The sequence below is a fragment of the Ceratotherium simum genome, chromosome 9, assembly GCF_057802395.1.
Source record: "Ceratotherium simum simum isolate JZ-2026a chromosome 9, ASM5780239v1, whole genome shotgun sequence".
Lineage (NCBI taxonomy): Eukaryota > Metazoa > Chordata > Mammalia > Perissodactyla > Rhinocerotidae > Ceratotherium > Ceratotherium simum.
Window position 1 is genome coordinate 55509862 of NC_141908.1, and position 18674 is coordinate 55528535.

Below are 18674 nucleotides of genomic sequence, written 5' to 3' on the forward strand. Positions count from 1 at the left end.
GACCATGGACTTCTGATGTGTACAGTACTGGTGTTTCCACTTAAAACCACTTTCGGGATGTTTTATATTCTCTTCTTGTTCTTCCATAAACTATAACCACTGTGATCAATATTTTCTATCAATATATTCTGATCACTGAACACTGAGTCTGGTCTGAAATGATGGTTCCTGGAATCCCTAACAGTGATGAAGTCAGTTCTTGATCATCTGCATACGGATTGTCCAAGGCCAATTTTTACTGTCAGCCTGGTTTCTCTCTGCCACGCAGACCTTTCCGAGCCAGCTTCTCTTACATGCTGTCACTGGGTGCTCAGGGAGAGCACATTAATTTTAATATTGGCTTTAGTCAAACCTCATTAGGAAGGTCAATATACTGCCCAAACCCCATTAAATAATATATTTAAAACACTAAATAAATAACACTTAGATTATCCATAGTTTTGGATCGTCAAGGCAGCTTTTTTCTTCCAGTATTGCAGCTAATTTAAGACTGCAAGGAAGGAGTTTTAAACACATTACTTTTGGCTTAAGACCAACAATGTTGCAACGTGATATTTAGAGCTCATGAATCAAGAGACAAACATGTATGGCCAGGTGTGGTTTGACATGAAAATTTCTGCGAGACAATTGGTCTCTCTGTATGATAAATGGTCAAAAATCTCATTCATTTCTAATGTCGGTGCTTTAAAAGGTAAGGTGAATATACAGAAGCCTTCATTTTCTTTGCTTGGCATTTATCTTCCCAAGTGTAGAGGTCCATTTGATTAATGTCTAGTCATTGAAAGAAAAAGATGTCTTCTCTAAGTTGCATGAAATGTGAAATGATTAGGTCATACTTCTGGGGAGTTTTTACATTCAATTACTTAAACTTTTTTAAAAACTTAAAAAAAAAAAATTTGTGTTGTGTCTGCTTGGAGGAGACGCAACACAAAATCCCTGTATAACTTAATAGATGAGGCTGTTTCCTGATGTGGATTCTTCTTTAGCAGAAGTCTCCATCTGCTGGCAGTGATGGCTTTGAATTCTGGCAGTGCCCAAGTACTAGAGGGTAAGAGTTTCATCTGGTGGGCACCCACATACTAACTTATCCCTCATTCATACTTTCATTATGAAATTATGAAAGAAAAATGTCCGTTCTAATTTGGAAATTACATTCTACATCTCTGGCTGTATAACATCAAGGCGGTTGCTTTTCCTTATATTATTATCTAGTCTGGTGTTATCTGGTGTTATCTATTATTATCTTTCTTGTGTGTGTGTTGTTGTTTTCCCCTAATGAACTAACAGAGTTTCAAACATTATACAAGTAACCCGGTTCCATTTGCTAGTTTCCACAATTCTTTAAAATCAAGACACCAGATAAAATAACGTTTGGATGGCTACAGTCTAGTATCAGCATATGACACAAGCCTGGTCTTTGAAAAGACGTAAATCAGATAACACAGTTCCAGTGATGCTGTGCTCTTTTGATTCTTTAAAGCCTCCTGTCAAGGCTGCCTTTACCCGCGTCTTTTGGTAATAAGAGAATTGGATCACTGGCGTCATCGCGAGATGCATCTGGCGGCAGCTTTGCTTCATCATCCTCGTTACCAGGGGCTTGTGGGCCAGGATTTCTTTCGGTTCCATTTGTTTTATGTCTGTATGTTTCTGAGTTCTCACAGCCTCTCTGTGCATGTGTGTGCGTGTGCGTGTGTGTAGTGTAAGGAGACAACGAGACAGACGACTGCGAGATTGGAAGAGAGACAAAAGAAGATGGGGAAGAGAATGGGCAGCAGTGTGCTGAGGATTCCTTCCTCCTCTGGTCCTGTCCCTGTTCTTTCTCTAGCCAGGCCTGGTCAGTCACTCCTGCCCTTACCATTCTCAGCAGAGGGACACTGTGGCTTCCTTTGCAACTGTTCCTAGTTTTTCTATCCTCTGTCTGTCCACCTAATCGCCCTCTTTATGGATCAGAGGCTCTGGGATGTGTGGCATAGAGAATATCTCACACAGGGAGGCACATGTTTCTCTGCCTGCTTTTCAAACAGCACATTCTAGACTTAGTGGCACAAGAAGAAACGCATTCTCTTTGTATCCATATAAGGCTGTCGCTCACTCTTCCTAATGTCAAAGGTTCTGCTTTTGGTCAGCCAAGACAAGAAGCAGATAATTTCCCATATAAAAATCCTTGAAGAGAATCTGCAATTTAAGCTTCAGTTTTCCGCTTGGTTATAGACTGGGATGACTCATTTCTTTCTGGACCTCACTAATTAATTAGGAAATTAAAATATTTGTTGATTGCTTACTATACGCCAAGCTCTGTGCTAGGTACTTGGGATGCAAGAATGAGCCTAAATAGACATAGCCCCTGCCCTCACAGATTGGCAGCCTAGTGTTAACTTTCTAGGTTTAAATGGAAATCAGCTTAAGCAGGAAAGTGATTTGTCAAAGAACATTGGGGAGCTCACAGAATCAATAGGAAGGTTGTAGGCCAGGCTCAGAAAAGGACTGTTGCAGGGGTCTAAGTAGTAGGCTGCAGGGAGTAGGAACCACTTGGTGGTCTAGTAGGGTACCCCCACTGGAGGGAGTATGTGGGTCACAACCATTTTCCCCATTCTTGCACCACTCCCCTCAAGATGCAGAGTCCCAGGAGTGAGCATCTTCATGGCTTATCTGGGTCACTTGTTACCTTGGCCCGGAGATGGCAGAAGCCCTTGACTTATGGCTCCATCAGAAGGTGCGCAATGCAAGGGGCTGAGTATGTAATTTCCTTTAAGAATAGCAGGGGACTGCCATCAAAAGAAAGGGGAAGGGATGGGCGGGACTGCCAAAAAGAGCTCCTCAGCATCCCCTACTATACCAGGGCCCAGACTGAGTAGAACCAGTTGGTTCTTTTTTCACATAGGCGGCAGATAAATGGCAAAGATGTTGCTAGGAGGAAACAAACTTGGAGGAAAGCAAAGGCACAGATCCTCTCAATTCTCGGTGACTTGTTGATGTGATATCACGTTAATTTAACTCTGTTAAGTGTTGTTCACCTACTTGATAACTTTAGGCTTGATTCCTGTGTAGAAAATATTGTTTTAATTTCTAGAAATGTTCCTGCTGCATCTGCTAGACGTAAAATTCATAGTTGTCGTGTGATATCTCAGGGAGAGGGCAGATGCACGGGAATTGGGTGCTGCCACAAAATAGGTGGGTAGGTTGGGACAAGTTACTTAACTTTTCTGAGACTCAATTTTCTCATTTGTAAAATTAGCATATTCAGGTCTATTTCTGGATGGTTGTGAAAATTACAGGATTAAAAATGAGAATATAAATGAAGTCCCTTACGTGTAGTAGATGCTCAGTAAATTGTAGATATTGTGGTTGTGTTGTTATAGAAACCTTCTTCCTACTCATCTTTAAGCCTATCTCAATTCTATGCCCTTAAGCCCTTGTCAACTCCTGAACATCCTCCATTCAGGCAAAAGTGGCCAAAACAAAGAGATAACTCATCATCTCAATAATAACTTGAGATAAATAAAGAAGCTGGGAGTGGCACAATTGCAAAATTAATAAATTCAGTAATTATTTGATGTCATCAAGGCCCCAGGCTCTTTCTTTCACTCTGCCATTCTCAGTGTGTTGGCTTTGTTCCTAGGGTGTGTTCCCTCATAGTTACAAGATGGCTGCACCAGCTCCAGCTATCATCTCCTCACACAAAAGTGGCCAACGGCAAGAGAGGAAGTTTCTTCTTGTGTGTTTCAAGGAGTAAAATTTTTCCAGAATCCCTGGCCCTGGTGAGGCTTTTTCCTCTAGTTCCATCCCCCCACAGCTCTGGGATCTCCGCTAAGGGTGGCAAAGTGATTTGGCTGTCCAAGATCTTACATCTTCCCTCTCTTCTAGGAAAAGAGGCAGTGTCTCTGGAAGTGCACCTGCTTCCAGATGCACTGCCTCTTTCTCTCTCTTTAACCTTGACAGGATCACATGCCTGGACCTGCACCAATCTGTGTACAGGGAATTTTGATACAAGACCACAGGTGTCTACCTCTGAAATTGGGGGTGGACAAACCACATTTCTGAGAATGAAGAAATCCCCCCCATTAGGACACCATTTGGTGGGTGGCAGGTAATGGCTATGCTAGGGAGGCAGCAAACAAATGTCTACTACACCAACCCCAGCGCAATCTCTGAACTTAAAGGCTTAGTAATTAAGGTCAGTCAGTGTACTGCCCTGTACTCTCTGTTATAGTCCATTTAATTGAAATCAATTACACGTATTCGGTGCCAACTTATGCCATGCTATGTACCTGGTGCTGGGGGGCAAAGAAGAAGACAGCCAAACCCCTGGCCTTAAAGCTCAGGGTATTATTGCCTCAGATTATTAAATGGTCTTTTGGTATTTCTCTTTCCATATGTTATCCCGTGACCTATATTGTAAGTGTCATGAAGGCAAGAGCCTTGTCTGTTCAGGACATATTTGCCCAAACCCTGCCCCCCCCCATAGCACCTTAACCACACACACAGGGATCACTCAGAAGATTTGTGGACTGTTTGATTGGTGGCCGAATTCACACCTGTTGAATGACTCCCAACACAGAACCCTGCCTGTCCTCCAGCTCTCCTTCAGCTTCTTTGTTTGGGTTGATGTCTGTATTGTGGTAGAGATTGCTAGTGTTCACCCACCTCCAGTTCCCTTCTCCTTCCTGAATTATTATACACAGCTGAATTATTCTTCTTGTCCCCCTGGTATCTAAGTGGGACCACGAGACTGAGTTCTGATGGATGGAACATGGGCAGAAGCTACACTGGCTACCACCAGGTAGCCATAAAACCTTCTATGCAGTCTTCTAAGCACTCCCCTTCTCTGTCGTTGGGGCTAGGAGTGAGATCCTTTGAGATCCCAGAAGATGGAGGATCCCCATGGTGTAAGGAGCCCAGACCCTTGACTCACTGCTTAGAAGAGGTGTCCCCAGGAGAGCTGCCCGGCCAGGGACATTCACACTGAACTCGGAGTGAGCATGCGCCTGTGATTTGATAAAGCTGCTAGCATCACACCTTGATTTACTATTCTTATTTTTTAAGAGAGCAATTCTGGTTCTAGTAGTTTTCAAAGGGTCTTTTGATTTATAAGAAAAACTCTAGGAAGTTGCTATCTTTGAAAAGAGAATACATTTATGCCGAGCACTGATGACATTTTCAGATATAATGTCCAACATTTTGCAGGATGGTCAATTTTCAGGAGAATATACCTTTCCAGTAATAATCAGGACATTTGCATTATCCTCCATTTGGGGATGAAATGATTATAAACGGTTCCATTTGTGCATTAGTGAAATCCCTTGATCCCACGGTGTGCCTGTCATCTAACTGCTCATTTGCAGGTATTCAGCATTCCCAATAAGAGTATTCCCCTACCTGCTTTTAAATCATTACTGTTTTTATAATGGCTTCATTATTTCTTAATTGTCCTAATTTTCTTTCTTACCTATTCTTGTTAAAAGCCGATTAAAATATGAATAATTTCAGCATCCCAGGCATTCTGGAAACAAAATGAATTTCAGATTTACCTTCATTTGTCAGTGAAAGCCAGAAGAGGAAAGCAGGATGGACAATTCTAGATTAACCTCAACTGAATTTAATTAGGCCTTTATGCCACATCCCCATGGCACTCAGAATTGGGTAATGTTAGAGCCAGAAGGATCTTAGTGACCATTCAGTCCTCACCACTCAGTTACCAAGAGACTGCACAGTTGGATAGTGATGAGGAAAGGATTAGTCCAGGTCTAACGATTTCCACTAAATGAGCTAGGTGAAATTAAACCTATGTATGTGAGTGAGCTTTCTCTCTTTTCAGGACTGTCACCTGTCTCTCCGGTTTCCCCCTCTGCCCAGACCTAGAGTCCACAAGCTAAAGGCACTAACAAACACCACTGGCTTACTGGTTGGTTGATGTCTCTAGATGCTTCTGCCAAAACAGTGAGTCCAAAAACATCTTTTGACAATATATTTACAAAGTCTCTTTTTACCACCACCCTGTCCATTCGTCCATTCTCTATTCCTCAGTTCACTGCTGTTCCTGCTTGAATTGTCTCTGAGTAAAGCAAGATAGGAAGGAATCTTCTATTCCCTGCAACTATTGAGATGCCACCCTCTTCCGTGTGGTAACGTTCTTCTAACCCATTAGGAGAGTCACTACCATCCAGTATACTTTTTTAGGCGTAAACATTTTTTCCCTCAGCTCAGGAACATCAAACTCTTGTCTCAGATGATCCTCTAACTAGCTATATGACTTGGAACTAAATTCCTCACCTTGCTGACCCTTAGTTTCTCATCAGTAAAATGAGGGGTTAGTTCAGAATGCCATTGTCACTTCCAGTTGGAATTAAATAATCAATCAGTTCAACAGCATTTGACAGCCATTGTGGAAGACCCTGGGAATAAAAAAAAAAGAATGAGAAATATCTCCTCTGCTTAAGAAGCTCCCAATTTGGCTTGAAGTCCTGCTTTTTCTAGAGGAGGTAAAGAAAATGGATGGGTAACTGGTTCCCTGGGTGAGATCCGGGAATCACACTGGGAAATGTGGAATCCAGGGACCTCTCCTGAACTGTCTGGATTTTAAAGCTCCATTGGCACTTCTCTTTTTATCATAATTCTAGATCATGTTCTTGAGACTTGAATTACCTCTCACCTCTATCTAAAATCTTTCTTTTTGTATTTCATCTGTTCCTTGTTCTCCTTTCCAGTTGTCTTCTCTGTAGATTGTCAACATTTAAGAATTAGGTTTTAGATTCTCTACACAGGTCACCCCTTGATGCTCTCATCCTGGCCTCCAATTCTTCCTACACAGACTTTTGTGCTTTCACATACATGTACATGTATCTGCTACCCTAGAATTCTGCTTATATTTTTATTTTACAAAGCAGTTCTTTCTTAATACGTCCTTATAAAGCTGTACCCAATTGATCAAAGGAAAGTAATTCCTTCTCTCTGCCTCTATTCCACTTTAAAATTCTGGATACTTGTCAATCATATCAGAGTCAGAGGAAGCTTGATGGAATGGTGGAAGCAATCCAGCAAAGCCTGCCTATCAAAAGCTTCCTGGAGGTCTGTGCTTGGTCTGATGATATGGAACCTCTACAATCCATTGTATTCACTCATCTCAGACTGCTCTGATGTTCTGCAAATCCAAAACATGTCCACCAGCTGGTCTCCATTTCTGTGTTCTCTTTTCTTCATTTGCTGTTGGCAGTGGATAAATCAGAGATTACCTGTGTCAATGAGGACTTCAGTTTCCTAAGTGTGTCAAATCACCTAAACCTTGGGATGGTTTTTCCCCAATACGACCATTGTAATCTTTCATGGTACCCTTATACCTCTGGCAGACTCTGTGTTTGGCACATGGACTCAGCAAGTAAAGGGTCTTTGTTCATCTGGGGCACAGATGAGAGTTCTTCTATTTCATCGACTAGAACAACGGACTCAGATTCTATAGTCACTGGCCCATTATGGTTCATGTGCATTATTTTAGAGAGCACTAGTCAGGACAGTTTTGGTTGTAAGGGACAGAAAACCCACCTCTAAGCTGACAAGTTAAAAAAAATTTAATAGATCATATAATAATAAGTAAAAAAAAATCTAGGTGCATTTTAGGCATGGTTGGATCCTGGAGTTCAAATTCATTTGGACTCAGTCTCCCTCTTACTTACTCTTCCATTTGTTGGCTTCCCTCTTGGATGGATCCTCTTCTAATGATGGCCCCCAACAACTTCAGACAAATATCCTCCTGGGTTCATGTTCAGCTCAGCAAAAAGCTTCTGGGCCTGGTTATGACTGGTCAAAATGGAGTCATGTGCCTATCTTTGAGCCAATCATTGTGGTCAGGGGGAGGGAACATCCTGATTGTAGAAGCTTGGATTACACGTCTGCTTCAGGAGCAGCAGTGTACCCAGTCTACCCTGTGCTCTGAGATTAGGCAACGGTGGTTTCCTCACAGGAAATTAAAGGTATGGTTACCAGAAAAAGGGCAAGGAGATTCTGGGCAGGCCAGAATGCCAGAGGTCCACTGCATGGGGACAATACCTGAAAACCTGTTTGTTTAATTCATCTCTTTTTCTTTTTTAAGATTATAGTTTGAGATCATAGTCTTATAAACTTTCTTCTTGCTGGCTTTCCAATTGTCTCATTATGTCTGGTTCTAACTCAAAGTCTTGAGGCAATGAAGGATTCTCATCTTTTTAGTACTGCAGCTTATACTTTCAAAAATCAGAGATGGCTCAGGGCCAGCCCAGTGGCATAGTGATTAAGTTCCAGTGCTCCGCTTCAGTGGCCAGGGGTTCGCCAGTTTGGATCCTTGGCTCGGACCTACTCGCCGCTCAACAAGCCATGCTGAGGCAGCATCCCACATAGAAGAACTAGAAGGACCTACAAGTAGGATATATAACTATGTACTGGGGCTTTGGGAAGAAAAAAGAAAAAGAGGAAGATTGGCAACAGATGTTAGCTCAGGGCCAATCTTCCTTAAAAAAAAAAAATTCAGAGGTGGCTTGTGTTATTTCCATTCTGTGAATCAATGGGGAAAAAAAACACCATTGTGCAAGGTTTCAACTGTTTCTCCAATCTAGCATGCACATGGCAATGACTTCAGAGTGTTTACTGGTTATGAACACAATATTACATTGTACGTGAGGCAAAGAGTATATCTTGTACTTCAATTTCATAAACTGTTTTCTAATTTATCGATTAATTTATTCTGTGTTCATCAAGAGACTTTCAACATTTAAACCCTGGGAAAAGACAGGCATTCTTCATCATAAAATTAGCAAATTTGGTAAAACATGAAAAGAAAAAAAATTCATTCTCACTTGCAATTGTCTAAATAGTCCACAGATGAGCATGAACTATTGTCAAGTATATTTGTTTGTTTACTTGATTTATAAGATGGAACTTGATGTATAAAAACATCGTAGCATATGTATGGTTAAATATGGGCCTACATTAATCTGTTGGCTCACAGTATCATGTTTCTTTCCGTGCTTCAAAATTCCCTTAGCACATCTTTGACACTCAATGTATATATGTTAATAGTGACTCTTCTCTATGATTTCACATAAACACCAAACAAAAAGAGTAACAGGGGAAAAAAGACCTATGGAAATATCTATGGAGTCATTGTATTATTTTGGATCCTTGTCAAGAAGCCAAATGCATATTCAAAGAGAAATGTGAAGGGTTTCTCACCATCCAGGCAGGGTACTGTGCATCCTAATGAGTTACTCCAACTACTTGGGTGTCCCCAAGGAAACTGGGCCTTTCCTTGTATAGTCTAGGATGGAAGAACATTTTGAATATCAGAAGGTGTGACAGTAGCAACATGAGCAGTGCATGTCCTGTTGGCCTCATGCCATCCCAAAGATAGCCAGCAGTTCCTCTTTTATGGGGCCAGCTGGGGGTAGCTCCGACTTACAGACAGTGGCCAGTCCTTCAGGGGCTAGGCCGCCTAGGCACAAATAACTATCAAACTCTCTTAAAAAAGACAGAGCTAAACCTCCATCACTTGCATACATTTCAGACATAGCATGGTGCATTGTTGTATTAAAGTTAGGTTGTGTCAGACGGTTTTATATCTAAGGCCCATGGTATTCAACTAATTTAGAAGACAATCTTGTAACTAAAGGAAAACTCTCATTACAAATGGCCTTTGCTTGGCAGCCTCATGTCCCATAGAGGAGATTGTTCTTACCAAGATGATCTCTCAGACTGAAATGAAGGGATCATTGTTACAAATATTGGCCTCAGCCCTGAGTCTTCGATTCTATTTCTTCAGCTATAGCATTGAGAGGGTGACACTGACCACCGAATGTATTTAGTGTACTTTTGTACCAAGTTGTACTCCTCATAGGAATGCTCTGACAACTGATGAAACAACTCCCTAGGGCCCTTGAATTCTTTGGCATTTCCCTAAAAAGCACTCGGAAATGAAAGAATGTCTAAATTTTACATATCCTCTCTTTGATTAAATGGACAAAAACAGCATCTACTCATCTTTGGGGGATGTTTCTAGGCAACCAGCCTTGCACGATATAGAGATCATTGAATCTGTTCCATTATTCTACCTAGTGTTCCCAAGGCGTTCAGAGATCTCAAAACATTCCAAACATTTTACTAAGAATCTTCCTTTAGCTTTATTAATAGGAACTGAGGACATTTTGGATGCAGGGACATTGCTGGTGCAACTTCATCGAAAATGGAAATCTTACACATTTTGGGCTTAACTAATAAATTGGCATCATGATACAAATGCTATCATCTTATGTCTCTCACATTCTCGGAGTCTCCAAATGTGTGTGTATGGGTGTGCGTGCATGTGTTTTAATTTCAGTCTGGTATTAGAATTCTCTTGGCTTATGATTACAAACTATGAACATCCCCTCCGATATTATTTCCTGACAAGTAGCACAGGTTGTCACGACTACCACATGGACCAGGGGATTCCCCCAAGTGGCCTCTGCATCCTTTCCTTGAAGTAGCTGAAATTTATGAGTCCTGGCTTGAAAATTATAAGAATTCCCATTACAGGGTCCAGATCTCTTTTGGCTGAAATTTTGATTTTATAAGATTTCTGTTGGAATGCAGGGAGATGTCAGTCTTGCACATCAGAGGGGGTCTGATGAGTCCAGAAATTCTTTGTATTTCATTGTTTTCGACTCTGATTTACTACTCCTGGTGGGCCAGCTGTCCAGTGGCTGCCATAAGTAAATGCACATTCTCCCGTTCTGGAATATAGTCTGTTGTATTTCTCTGGACGTTTTAAATAAGAGACTAGACATCCCCAGCCAGAGAGAATTTAAGCAGTGGGACAAGATGACCTCTTGAGGTCATTTCCAATTCCATGTCTCCATGATTCTGCTTTCCCCTCTGGAAAGCAGATATTAACGTTTTACCAGGTTCCACACTTCGCTTTTTCAGCTTTTGTACTTCAAGCGTCTATTGATCGTGCAGTGGTTGCACACTATTCCTTTGTTCTTTACATCTTTATTGATGCAAAGCAGTGCCAGAAACTGCTCTTGAACAGTTATTCAATTCCTGATGTCCTTCATGTATCAGATTGGGGATTTCATTTCTTAGAACTACTGGGCTGGCTACACAATTAATTGCTTCTTATTAATAAGCCATTAGACTCACTTGACCAACCCTCAACAGCTGAAGAAAAGCACCCCTCCCCCTCCTTTGCCCATATCTCTTTCTCTTTTGATGTTGAAGCTGTTCTCCTATGTAATGGGAGACTTGCTGGAGCGTCTGGAGGTCTCTGGCTCATTTAAAGTGACAGGAAGTGTTATCTCCTGATAATAAACAGATTTCTGTGGCCATCACTGTGACCTTTATCCCTTCACCCATTGGAGGGATCCCAGAAGGCCACTGACACTTAACTCTGGGTAATAACATGGCTGTTAAGAAAAGGAGTTGTATGTTTGCATTTGTGTATGCGTGTAAATATCCGGTCACCGGCACCAGCAGTCTCTGTTCAGGAGGAAGCATAACATCCAGGGGAGGAGGGCAGCTCTGGGGAAAGAGAGATGTCAGTTTGAAATCCAGCTCCACCACTTATTAGGTTTGTAAGACCTTGGACAAGTTACTTCTCCTTTCTAAGCCTCAGTTTCTCCTTCTGAAAAATGGGGTCGTAGTACACCAATGCTGTTCATCGTTTTGAGAATTAAACGAGGTGCCTGCATGGAGATTACATTCAATAACAACTAGCTACAATTGCTCTCTCTAGTCCACAGCCCATTGACTTACGTTCAGTGGTGTAATGGGCAATGAATGGGCTTTGGAGCCACACAGGTCTGGTATGATCCCCAACAGTGCCATTGACTCTGTGACCTTACTCTCTGACCCTTATTTTCCCTTCTCAGAGGGCTGGTGTGAGGAATAAAATGAGGTAATGAGTTGTGCCTGGCATGCGGCGGGCTCTCAAAAACACATGGGTCTCCCGACCGGAGAGCATCAGGGCCCTTTAGACCTCCCCCTCTCAAGAACACGGAACTGGGTTCAGCCCCAGGCTGACTCACAGCCCTGACTGTGACTGCTGGCCACATCTGTGCTCTGTGAAGGTGGACGTCTTGCCCAGGCTGTGATCTCTGCATCTGTTCTGTGTTAATGGTCCTCACATTGTCAGGAGTCCAGTCCTCCTTGCCCCTCCCACTACAGTTCCACAGTGCTTTATCCAGATCCTTGGGGCCAGATGTGTTTCAGAATTCAGAATTTTCTGTATTTCAGAAAGACAACTTTGTGCCATCTGCATTAGAGCACCTAACCCCCAGTGGGGTCTGGGCAGCACTCAGTAATCAAACATATTAACATTTCTGCAATGAAATGTATGACTATTTATCTTAAAGTAAGATAACTGTGAATATGTTCACATCTTTTCAGATCAGGTTTTGCAAATAAATGTGTTCAGGTCACGTCAGAATTACCTACCAAATGAGTTAGGGAAAAATATTCCATTTTCAGAGCTTTTTTTAATTTTGAGATTGCTGATCAGAGATTGTGGACCTGTAGAAACCCAGGAGCTAGAATTGACTCTTAGGTCTTCTATTCTGTTCCTCCGATAATCTATTTCCAATGATTCCATTCCCCTCGGCTATAAATATCCTTTCTAAACTGTACCAAATTACAGAATTCTCACTTCAAAACCATTTCTTGAGGGGCCGGCCCCGTGGCTTAGCGGTTAAGTGCGCGCGCTCCGCTACTGGCGCACCGACGCACTGCTTCTCCGGCCGTGTCCCACATACAGCAACTTAGAAGGATGTGCAACTATGACATACAACTATCTACTGGGGCTTTGGGGGAAAAATAAATAAATAAAAAATTATAAAAAATAAAACCCATTTCTTGAGAACCCTCCCCTTGATGGGTACATTCCATTCACTCAGTCAACAGTCCTCATCTTTTTTATTCCTTTCCCCCCAAGTCTGACCTTTCATCTGTATTATGAATAGATTTACACTGCTGGCCTTGGGTGAAAGAATGCTTCCTTGATTTGTCCTTAATGTACATGTTTGCTTTTCTCTCTCCTTCTATGTTGGATGGCCCCCAGAGTAGGGATCATGTTATCTGATTCCTTAGTCACTCGCTACCCACAACTGGAGGCTTCGGTAGGTTGTATGGATGCTGATAGGAGGAGAACAAACAGGGCCAGACATCAAGTCCCAACCGAAGCTTTAGTCACTTCCATGGCCTTGGGTTATACTCCTAACCTATGTTCAACCTTCTTACAAAAGGGAGTGAGCAAAAGAGAGCGAACAAATCAGTGTCCACATCTGTCACTGCTGCCATAAAAACCACTCAAACTCTTGTTCCATCAAAGGTGAACATCATCTTAAAAAAACAATGAAGAACTGACAACAGTGCACTGAGTGGTATTCCTCTTCATGGTGATAGTGATCTTTCCATAAAAGACTGTACTGAGAGGAGCTTCCCACAGCTACTAATGAATAAGAATGACTGGGGAGGAGTAGTTAGCAAGGAAACCAAGGAGTTGCCTACGCTCGCTGGCTCCATTTCTCACATGCCACTCACTCTCCAACTCACTCTAAATTGGCTTCTCTCATCATTGGAAAGAGTTTTCCCCAACTCACCAGTGGTCTCCATATGGCTAAATTCAAGGGATATTTTCCAGCCCTCATTTAACTTAGACTCTCAGACGTATTTTATACCATAAGTCAGCTCCTCCTATTTGGAATACCTTCTTCCTGTGGTTTCCATAATGCCGCACTCTCTTAGTTTTCTCCTTCATCTTTTACATTTTCTATTCAGTCTCCTTTGCAGGCTCATCCTTCACTTCAAGAATGTTGGCATTCACAAGGCCTCTTAGCTTTGCTCTCGGTAATCTTTCCCTAGGTCATCTCTCTTTCTATACTCAGATGACTAACAAATGTATATTTCCAGTCCAGATCCCTCTCTTCAACTCCAGACTTGCATATCCAGCTCCTTCAGATGTCCTCATGGATGTCAACATATCCAAAATGGAGCTCGTGACCACCCCTCCCAAAGCTGGTCTTTTCTCTCTCTCTCTGGAAACAGCATCATTATTTGCTCTCTTTTGCCAGTCAGACACTTAGGGATTGTGTTGGACCCCTCTCTCTCCTTCATCCCCCAAATCCATCGACCACCAACTACTACTGGTTTTACATCTTAGGCACCTCTCCTGCCCATCATATTTCTTCATCTCCACCACCACAGCGCTAGTCCAAACTTCCGTCATCTTTCACTGAGAATTGTGGTCCTAGTGCTATGGAGGGAAGAAAGAATGGAAGTTGCAAGGAAACTAACAGTTTCTGTTGCAATAACTGTAGGTCCATATCTGTTAGGATAAGTATAATAGTCAATAAGGCAATACATTTCTCAAATTTGCATTTTCTTGTTTAATACTACACTATTTAAAAGACCAAGGAAGGCTCTCACCTCTTCAATGCTTTTGGCAAGGGATTCCCTAAATCCTATGTCTAACAGACCTTGGTGGCAGTGGCACCATGTCTGTGGGGGAGAGAAATTAGTGGGGTCTAACCCACTGTAGAAGACCCTGAAGCCCAGAGATCCAGGGAAAACTGAGCACACTTGCTACCTCTCCCTGGTTTCTTGGTCCTGTCTTGGCTCAGATTAGAGGATTTCGTCAGCTCATTTGTAACCCAGCCCTGCTGTGAGGGGTGAGGTTTGGGCAAGCTCTCCTTTCCCAGTTCTCCCCTGTCATCAATCAGCCCAGCAATGGATACTGCCACTGGAAGTGGATTTGCGAGAGGAGCCCAACCCAAGCCTGCACTCACCTACATCCAAGGAGTCTGACTGAGACTGAACTGGTCTTGGTGGTTTTGTCACTTATCCTCGTCACCTACTGCATCTGATGCTTATGAAACATCCAAAGTCTCACCTCAGAGAACAGTCTCATGTTCAGTTTCAAGATCAGCCTCATAGACAGAAACAAGGGCAACAGTAATTCCAAACGGTGGCTCTCACCTCTCAATTCTGCTCCTTTGCTAGTCTTTTCTCATTTCTGTAAATGCCACCTCTGGGCACTAGTTGTTCATGCCCCACACCAGAGTCATCCTTAACTCCATCTTCTCTCTACCTCCCTCCTCATTTATTAAATCATCAAGTCCTTTTGTCTCCACCAACAAAGCACTCCTAGAGTCTTTTACTTATACTTTCACAGGCACCACCCTAGCTGAAGCCATCATCTTCCTGTCCCCTGTCTACAGTGAGAGTCTCCTCGCTGGTCTTTCTGCATCAACTCTCCACACCCCCCCCCCCAATTTCTCTTCTCCACAGAAGCTCCAGCGATATTTTACGAACATGAATCATATCATGTTCCTTTCTCTTCACTCATCATGCTCTAATGGCCCTTTACTTCTTGCAGTTCTTTTAACATCATCAGCCTCTTTCCTGCCTTGGGGCCTTTGCATATACTGTTTCCTCCGTCCAGAATTTTCTATCCTTTTCATCATCTGACTAACTTTTTGTTCATTTCTAAGACTCAGATTGAATGTCATTTCCTTGACTTCCCAGACTAAACTGAATTCCTCTCACACTCTTTCAAATTACCCTTCAACCTTTTTGTTTTACTTGTTATAATTGATAAGTATACACTTATTTTTATGATTATTTAATGTCTGTCACCCAACCAGACCATAAGCTCCAAGAGGGCAGGGACCACACCTGAGCTGAACACCGCTATAGACTGGTGCACAGTAATATCTTTGACACAGAGTAGGAGCCCGTATTAGTCAGCTCAGGGTCCCATAACAAATTACCACAGACCGTGCAGCTTAAACAACAGAAATTTGTCTCTCTCAATTCTAGAGGCTGGAAGTCCCAGATCAAGGTCAGAAAGAGTCTTTTTCTGGTGAGAGTCTCTTCATGGTTTGCAGAGGCCACCTTCAGACAGCCTTCCCTCAATGAAAATGCTTGGAGAAGGAGTGAGATCTCTTATAAGGCCACTGATCCTATCATATTAGAACCCCATTATGACTTCATTTAACCTTAATTATCTCCTAAAAGCCCTGTCTCCAAATACAGTCACATTGGGGGTTAGGGCTTCAATGTATGACTTTTAGGGTGCGGCACAATTCAGTCCTTAGCAGAGCCCAACAATATTTGTCAAAAACATGAATATAAAATACAGTCATTAATGAAAAGTTACTTCCAATAGATTGACAATTGGTTGCTTATTGTAGTTAGGCTTCATGAATATGGGAATATTTATTTTTCTGAAACTTTGCATTCAAGTGCAATTACCTTAATAAACATTTGTGTTTACTTTTTTATTTTTCCTTTTCTATGATAGTTTCCAAGGTAATAATGTGGAATTTGTATCCGGATATACACGCGGCAAGGTAAAAGAGAAAACATTTTGCAAAAATCTATCAGAATTTAGGGGGGATTTTGAAAGTTATGTTTCTTTGGTCGCTTGAGTTGAAGACAGTTTAATTCTAAAGTGCCCTTACTTCTGGTTGTGTAGTTGGCTTTCTAGGCAAATCACTGGCAGTGAACTAACCCTGACTCGTTAGGAGTACAGCAGGAATGAGAAATATGACAGATAATCCCACTGTTCATGTTTGGTGTTTCTCTTAAAAGTAATACAATAAGAAATTCCTGGGGCTAGCCCCATGGCTTAGCAGTTGAGTGTGCACACTCCAATACTGGCAGCCCGTGTTCAGACCCCAGGCGCGCACCGAAGCACCCCTTCTCTGGCCATGCTGAGGCCGCGTCCCACATACAGCAACTAGAGGGATGTGCAGCTATGACATACAGCTATCTGCTGGGGCTTTGGGGAAAAAAGGAGGAGGATTGGCAATGGATGTTAGCTCAGAGCTGGTCTTCCTCAGGAAAAAAAAAAAGGAGGATTAGCATGGATGTTAGCTCAGGGCTGATCTTCCTCACAAAAAAAAAGAAATACCACAAAACCTTTTGACTGTGCTTTGATACTCGTTTTTATTTTCCAAAGGGAATGCTTCCTCTGGGTTTATTTCCTGGGACTGTTTCTCCTGTTTTTTTTTTTTTTTTTTTTTTGAGGGAGGGGGGCTATCTACTAATAGTGGCTTCGTTCCATCTAAGGAAATGCCTCCTCACAACCAGTAATGACAAATTGCAATACTGTTGCTGGACTAGACAACTATCCGTTAGAATCAGTACTGGTACCAGGGTTATTAGGGAGCAGATTTGTGTTTTCTTCATCTTTTTTCCTCCCCTGAGTCAGTGCCCAGAAAGCGTTTGACATAGCTTCAACTATTTTGAGGACAATTACACAACTGGCTTGAACTTATTTTGGCAAAAGCTTAGTGTGTGTTATGTCATGGGCATGAAAAAGAAAAGATGTTTTTTCATACAAAGCACCATTACTTGTACTTTCTGGAAGTCAATTTCATGTAAATCACAATGAAAGGATGATGTACAGCCTCATATAGCTAGTGGACCCCGACCAGGCATTATGTGGAAATGTGAATGTAAACTGGTCCAGAGAGATGCTCAAGGGCTTGCTTCAAGTAGTTTGGAGCTGTCAATCACAAAAGGCCCCCCCACTCCAGTATGCATTCCATCCCTTGGTGTAACACTGTGTCAGAATGTAGGAGGCGGAGAAATCCCACTGTGCAAACATGTTGTGGGTCTCGGGGGTTAGTATTTTGACTTTAGTGGAGACATTTCACAATCACAAGATGACAAAAGGTCTAATAAGGAGAGCCTGGGTGATCAGGGTCAGAGCTCCGAGTTTTGATCCTGATTTTGTGGCTGCCTTGCTGAGTGTGCATGGAGGCAGACTGCCACTTATAGGCTCTGTGACCTTGGGCAAGCTATTTGACCTTTCTCTGCCTCAGTTTCCTCCTCTATCAGGGGAATAATAATAGTACCTACTTAATAGGGTTGTTTGATGATTAAATGAGTTAATACCCTGACAGCACTGAGAGTAATACCTAGCAAGTGATTAGCACTCGATGTTAGTTTCTAACCTCTTATTTTCCTCATGTATTAAATGACTATTCCTCCAGCCTGCCTCCAGTGAATGGGTTAAGAATAAACCACCAGCACTGCCCTGAGAAATGTCTAAAGCGGAGGACAGGAATGAGCATTTCACGCATTAGCGTATAACATAAATGAGCAAGAAATATTTTCAAGTATGAAAAGTTTGGAGCTATGTGGTTCAACTCCTCCCTCCGTTTTAAAAAATTCTCCTCTGGATGCTCATTAAGGGCTTCTTCCCCTGATTTGGGCTTACTCCTCCAACTTCCCTTCCATCCCAACTCTGGCTTTCTTAAACTTTTTTCTCCCTTAGGGAAGTGAAAGTATAACAGCTCCAGCTAGAGACGCTTGCTTGAAATAGCACTGGCACACAGCAGCTTTCTTTGCAGATCTCTGCCAGTGAGCACCCCTCCCCCTCCACACCGCTCGCAGATCCTCGGTTAGCCCCTGGGTCCCTGGGAGCAGCCCCTGACCCAGGGGCCTGGCGGCAGGCCCGGGGTTTTCTGAAGAAAAGGACGATCCTCCTCAGAGACCAGGCAAGCACCACCCATCTTGCTATCGTTGGAGTCTGTGCCAAGTACAACACCAGGAAAATCTTTTTCATTGTTGGATTTTCCAGGGGCTTTGAAAAAGTTCCCATTTCTCATAGCCGAGTCCAGAATTAAATTGGACTTCACCGAGAGTTGCTGGAAAAAAAAAAAATCCCG